Here is a 16,225-nt window from a genome sequence, read left to right as displayed (position 1 = left end):
CCTTTTTTGTCCCCGATTCCAAGAGATGTAGGGCTTGGTCCGAGCTTGCATGACTAATTAAGCGTTAAGAACTCCATTTCTTGATTGCAAGTCCGGGTCTCTTGCCACTATGTTGTGCTATGATCCATAAAAATTACTTTACTTAACCTTTTTTGTTTATAGGAGATACCCACCCACTTACTGCAGATCAGTCACTCAGTTTGTTCAGAATTACTCATCTGGGAAGAAGATACTATATAGTGTTTCAGAGAGTGGAAGATAGTTCGAATGCTCATTGTGGTGGGTTGGATAGCACCCTCCAGAGATATCCAGGTCCCAATCCCTGGAATCTAGGCATGCCACCCCTATATGGTAAAAGTGATTTTGCAGATGTAATTAAGTTGAGGATCTTGAGGCGGAGAGATTATCCTGGATTATCTGGGTAGAATAGAATCTAAATGTAATCACAAATGTCCTCATAAGAGGGAAGCAGAAAGCAATTTGATAAAGAAGGAGAAGGCAGCGTGATGCAGGGCAAGGAGAGAAAAGATGATGTGATGCAGGGCCGTGAGCCAAGGAATGAGGGCAGCACCCATTCTGGAAAAGACAAAGAAACAGATTCTCCCCTAGAGCCTCCAGAAGGGGCCAGCCCAGCCTACCCTTTGATTTTACCCCACTGAGACTGATTTCAGATTTCTGACCTCCAGACCGTAAAAGAATCAATTTGTGTACCGATACACAGAATATTGGTTCCAATATATTCTAGTGCTGTTAGTTTGTGTGAGACAATCTTTCCAAAACTCTCTTTTGTCCTCTGTAAAATGGGAACAATAAAATGTCTATTTCACGGGGCTGCTGTTAGGTTGAGTAGGATCATTCATACAAAATGCTCTGCAGAGGATTTGGCACATGGAAAGTTCTTTATAAAGTTGGCTGCTGATTTGGTCTAGACAGGAAGATTACAAAATTTTTTTTTGCCTTCTTTTGAAAACTCAAGTGGAGTACTAAGTATCTCTTGGAATATGTAAAGTGTTGAATATTTATTAACTGTTCTATTGTTACTATCCTATCAGGCAACCCTACCCTATTTGCTTCATCCTCCCTGATTGTCCTTTCTCAAGAGTCGACTGCAAGATGCAGAAAAGGCCAATGGATGGGATGACTAGAAAATAACCCATGAATGAGAAAACTAAAGAGGATTTTGAAAGGATTTCTTTACCTATTTTCTGCTTTTAAGGAAAACCACACAAAACAGTTGAAAAGTTATCCTATTCATAAAGATCTCTAGAGAGGGAGCGCCTACAAACTTTCCTAGTAATTTCCCTTGGTACATATGAAGACGGCTCTTGATTTTCTTTCTTTCTTTTTTTTTTTTTTAAAAGACTTTATTTATTTGTCAGAGAGAGAGAGAGAGCACAAGCAGGGGAGAAGCAGGCAGAGGGAGAAGAAGGCTTCCTGCTTAGCAAGGAGCCCGATGTGGGACTCGATCCCAGGATCTCAGGATCATGACCTGAGCTAAAGGCAGACGCTTAACCGACTGAGACACCCAGGTGTCCTGCCCTTGATTTTCAAGAAGACTTCACTGATGGCTGTAATTATTCTGTGTATAAAAAAAAAAAATAATAGAACGGTTTTATTTTTGAAAGCTGCTTGTTACCCAATGCTGCCTGCAAGAGTCCATCCTGAAAGCAACCACGTGTTAGCTTCTCTAGTTCAGCTTCGGGACCCCTGAAGGTAAGAAGCAGCACAGTCGTGCGAACCTTTTCTTTTCAATTTCAAAATTTCACTGTTTAAAAAAATACATATATTTTAATTAGGTACAACTCTATTTTCTGTAGATGCTGGTATTTTCTCCTTTTTATGGATTTGGTATTTGTATTTTGTTGTTTATATGTACTGATTACATTTGCATAGATGAAGTGCCCTGTGGTTTCTGTCACCAGCCCTCGTGGGCAGGAACGGCTCTTGTACCATTCTCTCCTATGGTGCTTGGGGGAACTTCTTGTGCCCCATGATTGTTTTATGATGATAGAGATGACACTAGAAGATGAAGCCAAGGGAACATTTTTAAAATAGGCTCTGATGCTGTTGGGTCTTCCGTGGGTGTCTCTCCATTTCTAGAGTAAAGAACTGAGGAATAACCACTCTATCATCATGACAAACAGCCGTGGCCAGATAGCAAAGACTAGTGATTTTCTAAATCTCTACAAAATCCTGGTCCGGTTAGCTAGAGAGGATTGTGGAAACAAATGAACCTGGTTCACTGACTTGGCCTCTAATCCCAGACTGAGGTTTACCCGAAGGGCGACAGACCAAGTTCCCTTCTATCTCTGAACATGTCTCTAGCCCGGACGCCGTCCATCTCCATCACCGAATCCCACGCTTGCCCACCACCGTGGCCAGCAGTTCATTAGAGGGGGTGCGTTTTTCCTCCTTTAGCCCGGATGGGCTGATACTTGTGGAGCTAACAAGGTGTGGTTCCTGGTACGGGAACAAAGTCAGTCTGAAGTCAGCTGACCAGAATATCTTTCCCTCCAATGCAGACCCAACTACTTAAATTGGAAATGGAGGCGGACGTCTCTTAATTGAAGTGGCCTTGTTTAGCGGACAGATTGACGGCCGAGGCAGAGCTCACCACCACCAGGAGGAAGTTTACTGCCTCACAGGTGCCATCTGATGGTAGCAGCTGAACGGAACCTTAGTAGGTCTTTTGTGACAGCTTTGAGCGCCACTGAAAATAAGCCTCGCACAAATTAGTTTTTCTTAGTTCGATGCTCGGGGTTGTCCAAGGTAGGTGAGGAATGAACAAAGGCACTTCTAGAAGGTGATGCTTGACCTCTCTTGAGATAAGAAGCTCACACTAGTCTTTTGCTTTCGTGGGGAATCAAAATTTAACATATCATCTAAAATCCTCTCTGCTTTATGGAGCTTAGTTCACAGGTTCTAGGAGAGAAGATGAAACTCACTTATCTTTACCCTACACATGGAGAGATACTGTGCATAATTGCTTCAACCAAACGCTCGTTTTTTGATTTTGATGCATTTTATCTGTTTACACAAGATCGACTCCCACCATAAACACTGAATTCTGTTTATAACAGAGGGCAGTTTCTGTGGGTAGCCTAAGCAGAGCGCTCCAGGCTCTTTTTTTCTCTTTTCACAGAGACTCCAGAGGACTGTGCCTTTGCACCCGCTCACCAGCTCTCTAGTATCCCTAAATCATGATTAATTTAAAGCTCTTTCTCTCCTTGGTTAGGCCTGACACAAGCAACTGCTTTGCTGTCACATTGATTTTTCTGTCCTTGCAGATTCAAAGCCAGGGTTGAGTCCTCCTAACAGGGTGAGTTCTCTGACAAGGAAGTTTTGCAATCGAATTTACAGCTGGAGTCAAGCTTGTCAGTGAGGGCCAGAGGGGAACTGTCGCAATCCACTGGTTAAGTATGCATTTAATAGTGTTTATCCAAGCAAGTTTGTGATTTCTTCACTCTCCCCAACAAATATGTTATTTGTAATACCTATCTTCTCTAATCTAGGTGTTTGAAAAATGTCTCTAACGTGTGTGGGCTAGAATGCATTTTGTTTTTCTGTGGGTATATTCATTGAACAAGGGCAGTCTTTGAGGAACTATCAAAAACTGCTTGTCATCTTTCCAAATCATCTCTCTTTGCAGTGACCATGACTTAATCCTGAAGGAAAACAAGGTAATCTTTTCAAATAAACATTCTCAAGGATGTTTAGAGAGAACCCAATTGCTAGTATGCAGAACCCTCCCTGCGACTGAAAATAGTTATATCGAAGGAGTCCAATTACAGTAAGTTGGAGTGTTTGTAAGCATTTGGTATTTTCAGATGATTAACAATAATAAGGTAAATTGCAAGCAAAGATGTGTGTGTGTGTGTGTGTGTGTGTGTGTGTGTGTTCGAGAGTCACTTAGGATCCTGTTCCTCAATGCTGTTGGTGGAAAATGAGGCACAGAGTAGTTAACCACTTTCAGTGGTAAGGGAGTTGGTGAGCAACATTGGCAATATTTGGAACCTAGGCCCATTAGCTTTCACGGGGCTAACCTGCTTCTGGTAAGAGTAACTAAGAGAGGAAGAAACATTTGATCTTCAAGTAAAAAGGGAGCCCTGAAACCAAAGCGATTGGTTGTATGCAATTTAGTGCACTTTTCCTAGTCTCAGGGAACTGGGAGTGCAATAAAAGGAGAAAATGTAGAGTATAGATTGAATACACAAAACTTACTTGGATAATAGAATTAATTAAATCAATACAGACCATGGACAGTTTATCGTATCACTGACAATTTTATTTTGTATTACATTTTTGCCCCCCAGTCTCTTCCATTCTGGTCTCTGGGCTATTGAAGGACAGACCTCTCTTGTTATTTGGGACTGAAGTCCCTGGACTTAAGGCTGATCCTGGCACAGATGAGGACAGGAAGCAGTGAATGAATACATTTGGTCTCGAATTTGTTTGGGGCCTGATGTTCTCTAATTTATCATTTGTTGTTTAAGATGCCATACATTCAGGGGCACCTGGGTGGCTCAGTCAGTTAGGCTGCTGACTCTTTTTTTTTTTTTTTATATTATTTATTTGAGAGAGAGAGAGAGATAGTGAGAGAGAGCTCGAGCAAGGAGCAGGGGGGAGAATGACCTGAGGAGAAGGCAGATGCTTAACCGACTGAATTACCCAGGCATCCCGGCCGCTGACTCTTAATTTCATCTTCAGGTCATGATCTCAGGGTCCTGAGATCGAGCCCCATTGCGCTCTGTGCTCAGCAGGGAGTCTGCTTGAGATTCTCTCTCTCCCTCTCCCTCTACCCCTCCCCGCTGCTTATGCTCTCCCTCTGTCAAATAAATGAATCAATCTTAAAAAAAGATGCCATGCATTCAAAGCATCTTTTTAAATATGACCCCACTTACATGTGACATAAATACACTATTACCTTGTTAAAACATATAGCATTGCCAGGCAACGGAAATACAATGTGAGCCATGTGCATAATTTTAATTTTTCTAATAACCACATTAAAAAAGTAAAAAAAAAATAGTATATTTTATTTAACTCAGCATACCTAGAGCATTGCCATTTCAACAAGTAAATTAATATTATTAATTAACAAAATTACTAATAAGATACCTTGCATTCTTGGGGCGCCTGGGTAGCGCAGTCGTTGCGTCTGCCTTCGGCTCAGGGTGTGATCCCGGCATTATGAGATCGAGCCCCACATGGGGCTCCTCTGCTGGAAGCCTGCTTCTTCCTCTCCCACTCCCCCTGCTTGTGTTCCCTCTCTCGCTGGCTGTCTCTCTGTCAAATAAATAAATAAAATCTTAAAAAAAAAAAAAGATACCTTGCATTCTTTCTCTCATACTAAGTTTTTAAAATCCAGTGTGCATTTTACACTTAATGGGCTTCTCAGTTCAGACCTGCTTTCAACTACAAGGTAGACAACCACATTGCAAGTGATCAATGGGTACGTGTAGGTGCTGTATTGTTCAGCACAGCTCTACAGTTCACATGTGGGCATAGGGAACATTTCCCCCGCCTAACACTCAACCCCTGCTATTATGCACACTCTCAATGCCCATAGTTCGGAAATAATCCCATCCTCAGTACTTCATGAAAACTGGAAGACCAACCATCCTGATTGACCCAAGGGTTTTCTGGGACACGGGACTTAGTCTCAAGAAAACAGAATGGCTGGTCATCCCCACATGTAAACCATACCTGTCCCATCAACACATCTTATCCTCTTGGCCACAGTGAGTGGATCAGACTTAGAGCACATAAACCTGTTGCCAGTCATGGGATTTTGTGGGAACCACTGGGAAAAAGAACTCATTTGCTGCTGTAGTTATTCTCTCGAGCTTTAGCTAACCTTCTTTACATCATGAGGAGAGAGCCTCGTTGACGGTAATTCCCACTTCAGAGAAAACCAGAGATAGGGAAAAATTGAGTCTTAGTGACTTTTTCTTTCTTTTTTTTTTTTTTTTAGTTTCTGGATCCAGTCTTGCATGAAGCTACTCTGCCCTTGAACTTTTCAGTAAGCCAATAAATTCTTTACATCTACCTTTGTTTAGTTTCTTGTTTGTTTAAACCGTTCAGGTTAGATTTCCATCACTTGAAACTGGAAGAGTCTTAGCTAATAAAACAGGCTAAAAAAAATAAAGAAGTGCAAGAAATCTACTTGGAATTCTACAGGCTCGTAAGAAACATAATCAGAGATTGTCTATTTTTTCTTTTACATAACCTTCTTGAGCTACTCTGGGGTGGGTGGGTGCGCGCACACGCATATGAATATATATGAGTGTGTGTACGTGTGCAAGAGTGAGTGTGTATGTCTTCTCTCTTATGCGGCCTAGCAACATGGGATCTCTTTGTGATAAAGGGGTTGAAGGCAGTGAAATAACTCCATGCTGGCAATAACCTGTGAATTGGTGGAGATATTTTAAAGTAGGAAGGATATTTTAAAGTAGAAAGTAGGAAGTAGATGGGGCGCCTGGGTGGCACAGCGGTTAAGCGTCTGCCTTTGGCTCAGGGCGTGATCCCGGCGTTATGGGATCAAGCCCCACATCAGGCTCTTCTGCTATGAGCCTGCTTCTTCCTCTCCCACTCCCCCTGCTTGTGTTCCCTCTCTCGCTAGCTGTCTCTATCTCTGTCAAATAAATAAATAAAATCTTTTAAAAAAAAAAAAAAGGAAGTAGGAATGATTTTTTGTTTTTTGTTTTCCTTTCTTGTCTCATTTTCTCTTGCTCTCAGACCTCTGCACTTTGTTCATGTTGTGGTTCTTTGCTCCATTGTAGTGACTTTCATGATGGATCAAAGTCTCATTTAGGTATTGGAACGATCTAAACCATGAGATTTTCAGTGTGTGCACTAGAGTCCCCAGGGAGATTATAGAGTTGTGAAATCGGGCATCTGAAAATCCATCCATCCATTTATTTCTTCTTAATCAATGAATGCTAAAAGTGAAACCATTAGCATGTGGAAGGATTATAACACTTTTTGACAGCTCCAGGAGAAGAGTGAGTAGGTATTCAATAGATGTCATTGAGCTACTAATACACAACTTGACAAGGTTAAATGCCCTATGTGAAGCATTTAACATATGTTATAGCTTAATACTTAGACTTCATTATTATCCTTGTTGTTTTGAAATAGAAATATACATATAGATATTCTTTATTCACTATTCTATTAACAAATTTATTTTTTAAATGATTATGTTCTTGATGAATTTAACATCTAGTGGAGAAAATAGGCTTACAAACACACGACTGCAAAACCCTGTGTAAGTATATAAAGAACTGAGAAACACAACTGCAGAGGGGAGGAAGAGGAGCACCTGAGGGCAGAGGTGGGGATGGGTGGGGAAGGGGCTTCCAGACAATCAGAGAAGCTCCCCACAAACAGGGTGCCTGATGACTGACACAGTGAAGTGTATCTGCTCTATTGCAAATTTCTCTATCTTTTTCAGATGAGAGTTCCATTATTTTACAATGACAGATTTTACTTTGTTTTTCTGCGTCATAGTGACATAAGTGACAGAACCTTGAATTGTGAAGCAGGAGTTAGGTTCTTTTTTTTTTTTTCATGTGATACTGAATTATTTTATTTTTTTTTATTTTTTTTATTTTTTTATTTTTTTTTAAAGATTTTATTATTTATTTATTTGACAGAGATAGAGACAGTCAGCGAGAGAGGGAACACAAGCAGGGGGAGTGGGAGAGGAAGAAGCAGGCTCATAGTGAAAGAGCCTGATGTGGGGCTCGATCCCCTAACGCCGGGATCACGCCCTGAGCCGAAGGCAGACGCTTAACCGCTGTGCCACCCAGGCGCCCCTGAATTATTTTATTTTTATTATTATGTTCAACTAGCCAGCATATAGTACATCATTAGTTTTTGATGTAGTGTTCAACGATTCATTAGTTGCGTTTAACACCCAGTGCTCATCCCAACATGTGCCCTCTTAACTGGATTTGCTGGGTTTGCTACTGATAATGCCTGTGGGCAAAATCTCTTAAGTGTTTGGGGCTGGAGTTTCCTCACCTATGAAGTAAGGCAGATCTACCAATTCATCCAGAATAGTGTCCTTTTTGAAGTTCAGACACTACAGAGCCTTCCCATAGTGGCCTCTGTTTCGACCTTTACCGTCCTTCTGTTAAGAGTCAGTACCTGGAAACCACAGTCCAGAAGCAAGACACTGCAACTAGGCATCAAGGGAACTCAGCCTACAAGGGAAAATTTTCATCTCATTTTATTTTTACCAAAGTCAAAAGATCATCCCATCGTAGCTGCAGGATTTCCTCACTTAAATATAGCCTAGGACAGACTACCGAAGACTTGACAAATCAGGTTAATGATGAAAGAAAGAGTCTCACCAAATGCCTCAATCTAGCATTCCTGGATTCACAAATGAAGAAAAATGAGTTTCATCCCAACATTTAATAAATATCCCAAACTTTTCCTATCTAGAAACAAAACCAAATTAAATAAAAAACAACAAACATTTTTGTATAGACATAATTTGGGAGCATATCAAATTCTTAATTTTAGAATTAAGATTTTTTTAAGAAATTGGCTTTTTTGTTATGTTTAATTTTATTGTGCCTGGGAATGCATTTGTATATGTAGTTATGAAGTCAAGTAGAGAGAGAAAGAGAGAGAAACAGAGGTGGGAAGAGGCTGTCTGTTATGTTGTGTTCCCCAGAGTTTAGTGTAGGTCTGCAGCTTAAAGATCAAAATCATTTTTAAGATTTTATGAGAAAATGAGAAGAAAGAAAGGGAAGAGCATTTATTTATCACATTGGTACACTTAGCCTCTGACACTGGATTTTTTGTTTTGAAAACATTTTTTTTTATATTTGTTTCATTTTTTGATGTTAATGAAAATATCTCATTATGTTTTATGAATGTATATGGCAGTTCACACACATTGCATCTTAGTAAACAAAGCAATACACATTCACTTTAAAATCCACAGAAGACTCTAACTGGCTTTTACAAAATGAATGCTTTTCCTCACTGTGGGTTGAAATTGATATTTTACTTCTCTGCAACTAAGCATGTGATAGTTGTGGTGACACGGTAACTCAACAGAAGGGCCATCTACTGGCTCTTATGATGCTCTTCCAGATTTAACTGTTCCTTAAAAGGGCACTGCTGCAGGATTACACCCCAAATACTCAACGTGGTGCATCTGAAGAGTTGTCCTATTCATGATATCAGAGTCACAGACCTTGTGACCCTCATCCAAAGCCACCGTATCAAACATCTGTGTTTACTCATTATTGGGTAACACTCTCGTGAGAATCTCTGGGATTTTCCACCTAACCTCTGCTACTTTAAATATGGCCAGCCCACCTTCATACTGCACTGTGATGGGCATATAAAAGCCAATGGAAGGTATCATCAAGCATCAAAAAGAACTGTCACCAACAACTTCCTGTTTGGTGTGACTGTGACTCCTGACCATTGATTAAGAACTCAAAGCCTTCGCTGTATCAGAAGCAGGTGTGTCTCTAAGTTTGACTATCTCTCCATCTCTTGGCTCCCCTTTGGTGTCCCTTCTCGCCTCCCCACCCCCATAGCTTTGGCTTTACTCGCTCAGGCTGTGACTGTTGCTTCAAGGGGGCCCATTTTTATCTGGCTGTAAGGCCAAGCAAACTAATCTTGCAAAACAGTTCTGCAACACGTTTTAGCCTCTTCCTGCTTGGAGTTTATATATTAACAACCTGCAAAGCCTTTGAAGCTGAGCTTTTGCACAAAGCTGCACCCAGAATGTACTGCTAAGTTGCCACCCCACGTCACCTCCCTGTCACCTAACCCACACGGCAGTAAGTAACCTGCAGTTAGAATTTTAGGTTGCTTTCTTCCTTCAGCTAAAGTAAAATACCAGACTGGTGTGTAAAAAAATGTGGTTTGGATGTCTTGTAGTATGAACCATGGCGTTATTGGCTATGGAGATCCTGCTGCAAATCCTTTAGGACATTTATCTCTTCTACATTTTGTCTGTTCTCTCTTGAATACTTTCTGCCCTCCAGCACATCAATTCTGCATAACTGGAGAAGTGATGATATTTGAACCAACGAACGGCCATGCTGTTTAGTTCCCTCATCTGGAGGCTGGTACAGAGGGAAAAGTCAAGCTAATCCTGAGCTCTGCTCTGTCAGTTCCCGTCCTTCAACCCACCGTCCAACAGCTCACCCTGACCCCTTTCTTAAGCAACATGGCAAGAGAGAGCAGGAAACCCTCCTTTGTTTGTCTGTCATTCATTCATTTGGGGTAAACTGCAGACCTCCTAGCTGCAAAGCACTGAGTTTCACTGTGAGGCTCATGAAGGACCAGAACATCTCCTGCTCTGAGAGGGTCGCCTCTGCTCACGCAATTCCAGCATGCCCCCAGCCCCCCGCCCCGACTAACAATCTAATAGACAAGTTGCAGAATGGCCTTTCTCCTTTAGAAATCTCTACTGAATTATAAAAACTGGAGGAATTGGAATTTAACACCTTTTCTAGATTTGCTTTCTTTTGTCCCCCTAAACACCCTCAAGTGGCAACCAAACTGTACTGTTTAGCACCTCCTGAACCCAGCCTGCCTTTGTCAGCCTGCACAACTCATCAAAGGACTGCCATCTACACCCAGCACCCTACTCTGCCCCTTATCATTGGGAAACACATCCTCCTTTTTCAAAGGTATATTTCAGGGGCGCCTGGGTGGCTCAGTTGTTAAGCGTCTGCCTTTGGCCCAGGGCGTGATCCCAGCATTCTGGGATCAAGCCCCACATCAGGCTCCACCACTGGAAGCTTGCTTCTTCCTCTCCCACTCCCCCTGCTTGTGTTCCCTCTCTCGCTGGCTGTCTCTCTCTCTGTCAAATAAATAAATAAAATCTTTTTTTAAAAAAAAGGTATATTTCAAATATGTCTTCCTTTCATCTGGGTAAAATTTTCTTTTGCCTGTGGACTCAGAGAAAATGATAGAGAAAACAATAAATTTGGAGTCCAAAGGATCTCCTTCTGCTCTTGGGCTCTGCTGCTTATGAACTATATCCCATGGGAAAAGTTACTGGGGCTTTCTGGCCTCAGTTTCCTCATCTGCAAAAAGGGAGATGATGATACTGCGAGAGAATGATGGCTTTTTTATGGGAGTCATTCACATAAATATCTAGCACTCAGCATCTGGCACTTAGTGGGCACTCACCAAATATCAGTCAGCATTCCTTCTTGGAAACCTCCACTATGAAATTTCTGTTTCAATAGATGTTTGCAGGATTATATCCTGCATTAGATTCCAAGTCACTTAAGAACAGGCACTATGACTTATTGGTGTGGGGTTCCCTGCAGCCTCACACCATGCTTCGTTCCTATCAGATGCTCAGGCACTTTGGATACACCAATGCATTACTGTAAAAATATAAACGATCATAGGTCTGTGAAGAGCCAGGCTCAGTGGGTGAAAAGCAGGACTGGATGCAAAGCCCAGTTTCTTGAAAGCCTTTGCTGAGCTTGGCAAAGTTCTTAAGGGTAGGATAGCTGCAGAAAGAAAGTGGCGGTCTCTGTGTGTAGGCTCATATTTTTTAGGGCCCCAGGGTGACCTCTCACTGGGATCATGAACAAGATGAATCAGGAGAAGAGAGAACAGAGATGGGGCCAGCTGTTCTCAGATCCTGAGACATTCCAAACATGAGGGAGAGACTCAGTTTTTCCTGATTAATCTTTGGTGATTTATTCTTTGAACATCATTTAAAAGGAGCATTTTAAAGTAAATTAATTGAACTCCCATGACCTTTTACCCTACTTGTATCATCAAAAGAAACTAGATCTTGAAATTAAAAAAAAAAATACTTGATTTATTTTCTGTGACTTATAAAGTACTGAGGAATGTCAGTCTTTTTAAAGTTATAAATAAAAACTCCAGCCTTTCCAGCAGCAAGTTGAAATATCCCAAGTTTGAAACATCCCAATTTTAGCAAATGAGTGTTGAGTGAAGGGTGTCATATACATGGATGAATGGTGAATGCATAAACTAAGACACACAAAAATGAGAAAGTATTAGCCGTCTTTAAAACAGTCATTTCCCCTTTCACCATACTGACCTGATAATATTCTTGAGTTCACCTGTCTCCAGCAATACTTGAGTAAATTCTCATTAGTACAAGCCAGTGTTTTTAAAAGTGCCAGTAGCAGTCTATTAGGGAGTTACAAAATCAATTTGGTGTTTTGTTTGTTTGTTTGTTTTTATTAATGGAATGGCGTAGTATAGAGAATAAAATGGAATAGAAAGTATCTGAATGTGTTGCTCAGTAAGGATGAATTTTATTTTATAAAGCTTCCAGTTGCATTTTATATATGCATTATGAAATGTATTTATGCATGTAGTGAGTTGGGGTGTACAATGTAATTTTCACTGTGGACATATCTCAAAGATGTTGGAAGCTGCTGAATCTGTCTGGCTTCATGGTGCTTTGTTTACAAGTTGTTTGGTGATAGTGTTAAAACTCTGGCCAATGAGATGTCAAGGGAGGTCTGGTGGGAAAGATAGGGTTTGGGAAAAGATTCTTCACTCAAAATATGGTGCCCCGTGGAGCTACTGTCCTTTCTTTCATTGGATATTGTTGTATCTGTATGTGCTTTCTAGAACTGTGGTGCCATCTTGCAACCACAAAGGGAGCTCATATGAGATCATGTTGAACAGAGCAAAGTGGAAAGAAGATGGAGGGAATCTGAGTCTTAGATTTACTGTTGAGCTGTAAAATTAAATACTTCTGGAAATAGTCTACCTTTTGGCTTGTTACATGAGATAGTAAACCCCCTAACTGTTTAAAGCCTTGAGTTAGTATTTCATGACTCAGAGCTGAAAGAACCCTAAAGGATAAAGAAAGCTTATGTTAGGAAGTGCAGGTAAATCAAACACCGGTGTTTAGGTGTGGCAGAAAGAAAGCGTGGGAAGGTCTTGGGGGGTCAGATCATGAAGGATGTTGAATTTTAGGACCAAACATTGATACGGAGACTGTACAGGCTTGTAGTTATGAGTATAGACTCAGCAATAGACTGTCCAGGCTCAAACCTGTGTCCTACTTATTAGCTGGGTTGCCTTGGGAAAGTAATTGTTTTGAGCGGTGGGTTGGAATATTAATCAGGTGCCATTGTCCAGAGTGGATTGAAGGCTGAGAGAAATTGGAGGCGATGAAACTGAGAAGAAGGCTGTGGTGAGAAGCCAGCAGTGAGCCATGAAGGATGTGCTCTGGATGTGGAAAGAAAACCCACAGGAAGGAGGAAGTAAAGCAGGAGGACTTGATAGGCTATGTATGGGAGATGGGGCTGGGGAAGGACTCCGGTCTGGTGCTGATTTCAGTGCTGGAATCCTCATGTGGGGGAGGGATGTGTGTGTGGTGGGGTGGGAGTCAGGAGTGGGCAGCGAGTAGCTTCTCATGATCCCCTTTAGGGGACAGCACCATATGTATTTTAATTTCCTCTTCCCAAGCTTCATTTTATGGATGGTGTGCCAAAGTTCTGAGAAGTTAAGATCTTCTCCTGAATGATATAGTAAATGGCAGAGCTCAGATGAAATCCCAGGCCATTTTTACTTCCAATCTCTTGAGAGTTACCCAGGATCAGGACAAGAAATAGGAAAATCATTAGGAGGTGAACAAGTTTTAGTGAGAAGACAGAGTTTAAACTATAGATCCATAATACAGATAAGTAAATAAAGGAGGGAGAGTGAATGGGGCTTGAAGACAGATCTTTCTAAAATGTTGTTTTTTGGGGGGAGGTGCCTGGGTGGCACAGTCGTTAAGCGTCTGCCTTTGGCTCAGGGCGTGATCCCGGCATTATGGAATCGAGCCCCATATCAGGCTCCTCCGCTATGAGCCTGCTTCTTCCTCTCCCACTCCCCCTGCTTGTGTTCCCTCTCTAGCTGGTGTCTCTCTCTCTGTCAAATAAATAAATAAAATCTTTAAAAAAAATAAAAATAAAAAAATAAAATGTTTTTTTTTTTTTTAATTGGGAAAGAAGTCAGGTGAGAAAACAGAGATGACTATTAGTGGAATGCTTGTGAGGAGAATAGATGTAGTGAGCTCCAAGGGAGAGCGTGCAGTGAGAGATGGGGCCTCTGATGTCACCGCTTGAGAGATGAAGGGACTTAGGGGCGGAAAAAAGGGTACCAAATACAATAATAAGTGGTTTCCTGGTGGCTTTGAAGCAAGAAATCCCAATAAGCTGGGCAAACATATGTGCTAGATTATAGGATATGGGAGTGAGTGGAGAGAGATTGTGGACCATTAATGAAAAGTCACTATGAAAAGTAAAGATTTGACATGAAAGGGAAGATCTTTCCTTGTTTAGAATTTTAAAAAAAGAAATAATCTGAAAGTACTTTAGAAAAGGGGAATAACTGATGGAACAGAAATCTAGAGAAAGATGGCGGGAGGGAAGGAGAAAGAGAGACAGAGGAAGAGGAGGAAGAAGAGGAAGAGGAGAAAGAAGAAGGAGGAGGAAGAGGAGGGAGGGAGAAGGAGGAGGAGAAGGAGGAGGAAGTTGTCCCCAGAAAATGGGGAGAAATTTATTTGTGTATCAACTGCTTTGTAATTTAGAAGAGGTGAGTATGAGTAAAAGAACTGTGGAGTAGTATCTAGGGGTCAGGAGAAAGTACAGGCTGTGACTTGATCCTGTAACACCTAATGCCTTCAAGAGAAGGTGAGGAGAAAATAGATACTCAGCAGGGGATGTGGAGTTTGCAACCAATGACTTAAGAAAATGCCACAAGGGTATAGTGACGCAACACTGAAGTGATGTCAGCATCCACTCTCTGCAGCAAGTTCTGATGTTGTTGGTGGAAAGAGCTCAGGATTCCAGTCATGACTCTGCTGTAATTAGTTGGAAAATCTTATATTTTAAAAATATGTAAATACTTAAATATTCATTCATTCATTCATTCATGCATTCTGTTAAGGGACTTAGTTTCTTTTATTTATATAATAGAACACGTTGCCCACAGCTCCGTACTGTTTTGTTGTGGGAATTCACTAAGAAGACACAGGTGCTGATGACAAAGATGAAGATGATGATGACGGCAGCAAATAACAGCACGAGTAACGGTAATAGCATCTGAAGATTATTCGGCTCTTCCTGTGTTGGGCCACTTGGTGTTCTAGCTTTCTACGTATGTTACTCATTTAACCCTCCCATCAGTTCTATGAGATTCTTAAAATTGCCCCCTTCCCCCTCCGGTTTATAGAAGAAAGTCAGGTATAGTGAATTTTATTGCCTAATTTTGACAACTAAAAAGTGACAGAGCCAGGATTCAGCCTCAGTAGCCTGGCTCCAGATAAAGAATTTTGGAAATATAAAGCCTTCTATTTTGCCAAGTTATCATTACAAAAGAAATAAATGATTATATTCTTAAAACACAGGCTGAACGATTTTCAACAAAGGTCATTTTTTAAATTAATTAATTTATTTTGATTACCTAAGGTATCTGTTTTCCTAATCCCATTAGCTCTTGATGACGTTGCATTTCCGTGATTCTGTTTTGCTCATCTTTCTGTGGTTTCCTAAGAAAGCTGAGCCTCTGAGGGTGTTTCGCGGTTTCGTACCTACGAGCAGCAGCATCGTTGCTCCGGGAAGGATGCGCCCGTCTGATGGCTCGCTCCGAAGCCCCAGGTACAGCCGCTGCCGCCTCGAGCTCCCCGGCCGACGCTGAGCCACTGGGTGTATCAGGCAAAGATGACAGAATTGAAAGGAATATAGCTATTTAAAAGCTAGAGAACATTCTTTACCCTACCATAAAAATGTGGAATCAAATTTTAAACGGATTTCCTCCGAGCGTCACTTTAATGACTGTGCCTCAAGTAGTCACTGAGCACGATTCCCAGCAAACTGTGCTGGGCGCGTGATATTTTACACCAAGAGCTGTGGGCACCAACGCGGACTCCAGACGGTTAATCAAGCCTTGTAAGGCTGCTCCAAGCAGCCCCCCGGACCTGGTAGGACATCATTTCTTTCAATACGGCGATACGGCGGCGGCTGTAGAAGCTTGTTCGTCGTGTCTTCAAACCCAATTGGCCGAAGCTTGGAATTGCTAAAGCTACCTGAGAATTTAGTCAAAGAAAGGTTACAGGGGCGCCTGGGTGGCACAGCGGTTGGGCGTCTGCCTTAAGCTCAGGGCGTGATCCCGGCGTTATGGGATCGAGCCCCACATCAGGCTCCTCTGCTATGAGCCTGCTTCTTCCTCTCCCACTCCCCCTGCT

The 16,225-nt window shown here is 41.7% G+C and overlaps 1 long non-coding RNA gene across 1 annotated transcript in view; it reads left to right on the top strand.

Moving 5' to 3' along the window:
• Positions 1-1,765: 1,765 nt before the first annotated feature.
• Positions 1,766-16,225, top strand: part of LOC117803965 — a 36,497-nt gene continuing 22,037 nt past the window's right edge. The window contains exons 1-2 of the long non-coding RNA XR_004628093.1: positions 1,766-3,680; positions 5,975-6,022. This is a non-coding gene — a long non-coding RNA (uncharacterized LOC117803965). The remainder of the gene's footprint in view (positions 3,681-5,974; positions 6,023-16,225) is intronic.

This window comes from Ailuropoda melanoleuca, chromosome 10 (genome assembly GCF_002007445.2).
Source record: "Ailuropoda melanoleuca isolate Jingjing chromosome 10, ASM200744v2, whole genome shotgun sequence".
NCBI lineage: Eukaryota > Metazoa > Chordata > Mammalia > Carnivora > Ursidae > Ailuropoda > Ailuropoda melanoleuca.
This window is presented reverse-complemented; position numbering and strand designations above follow the sequence as displayed.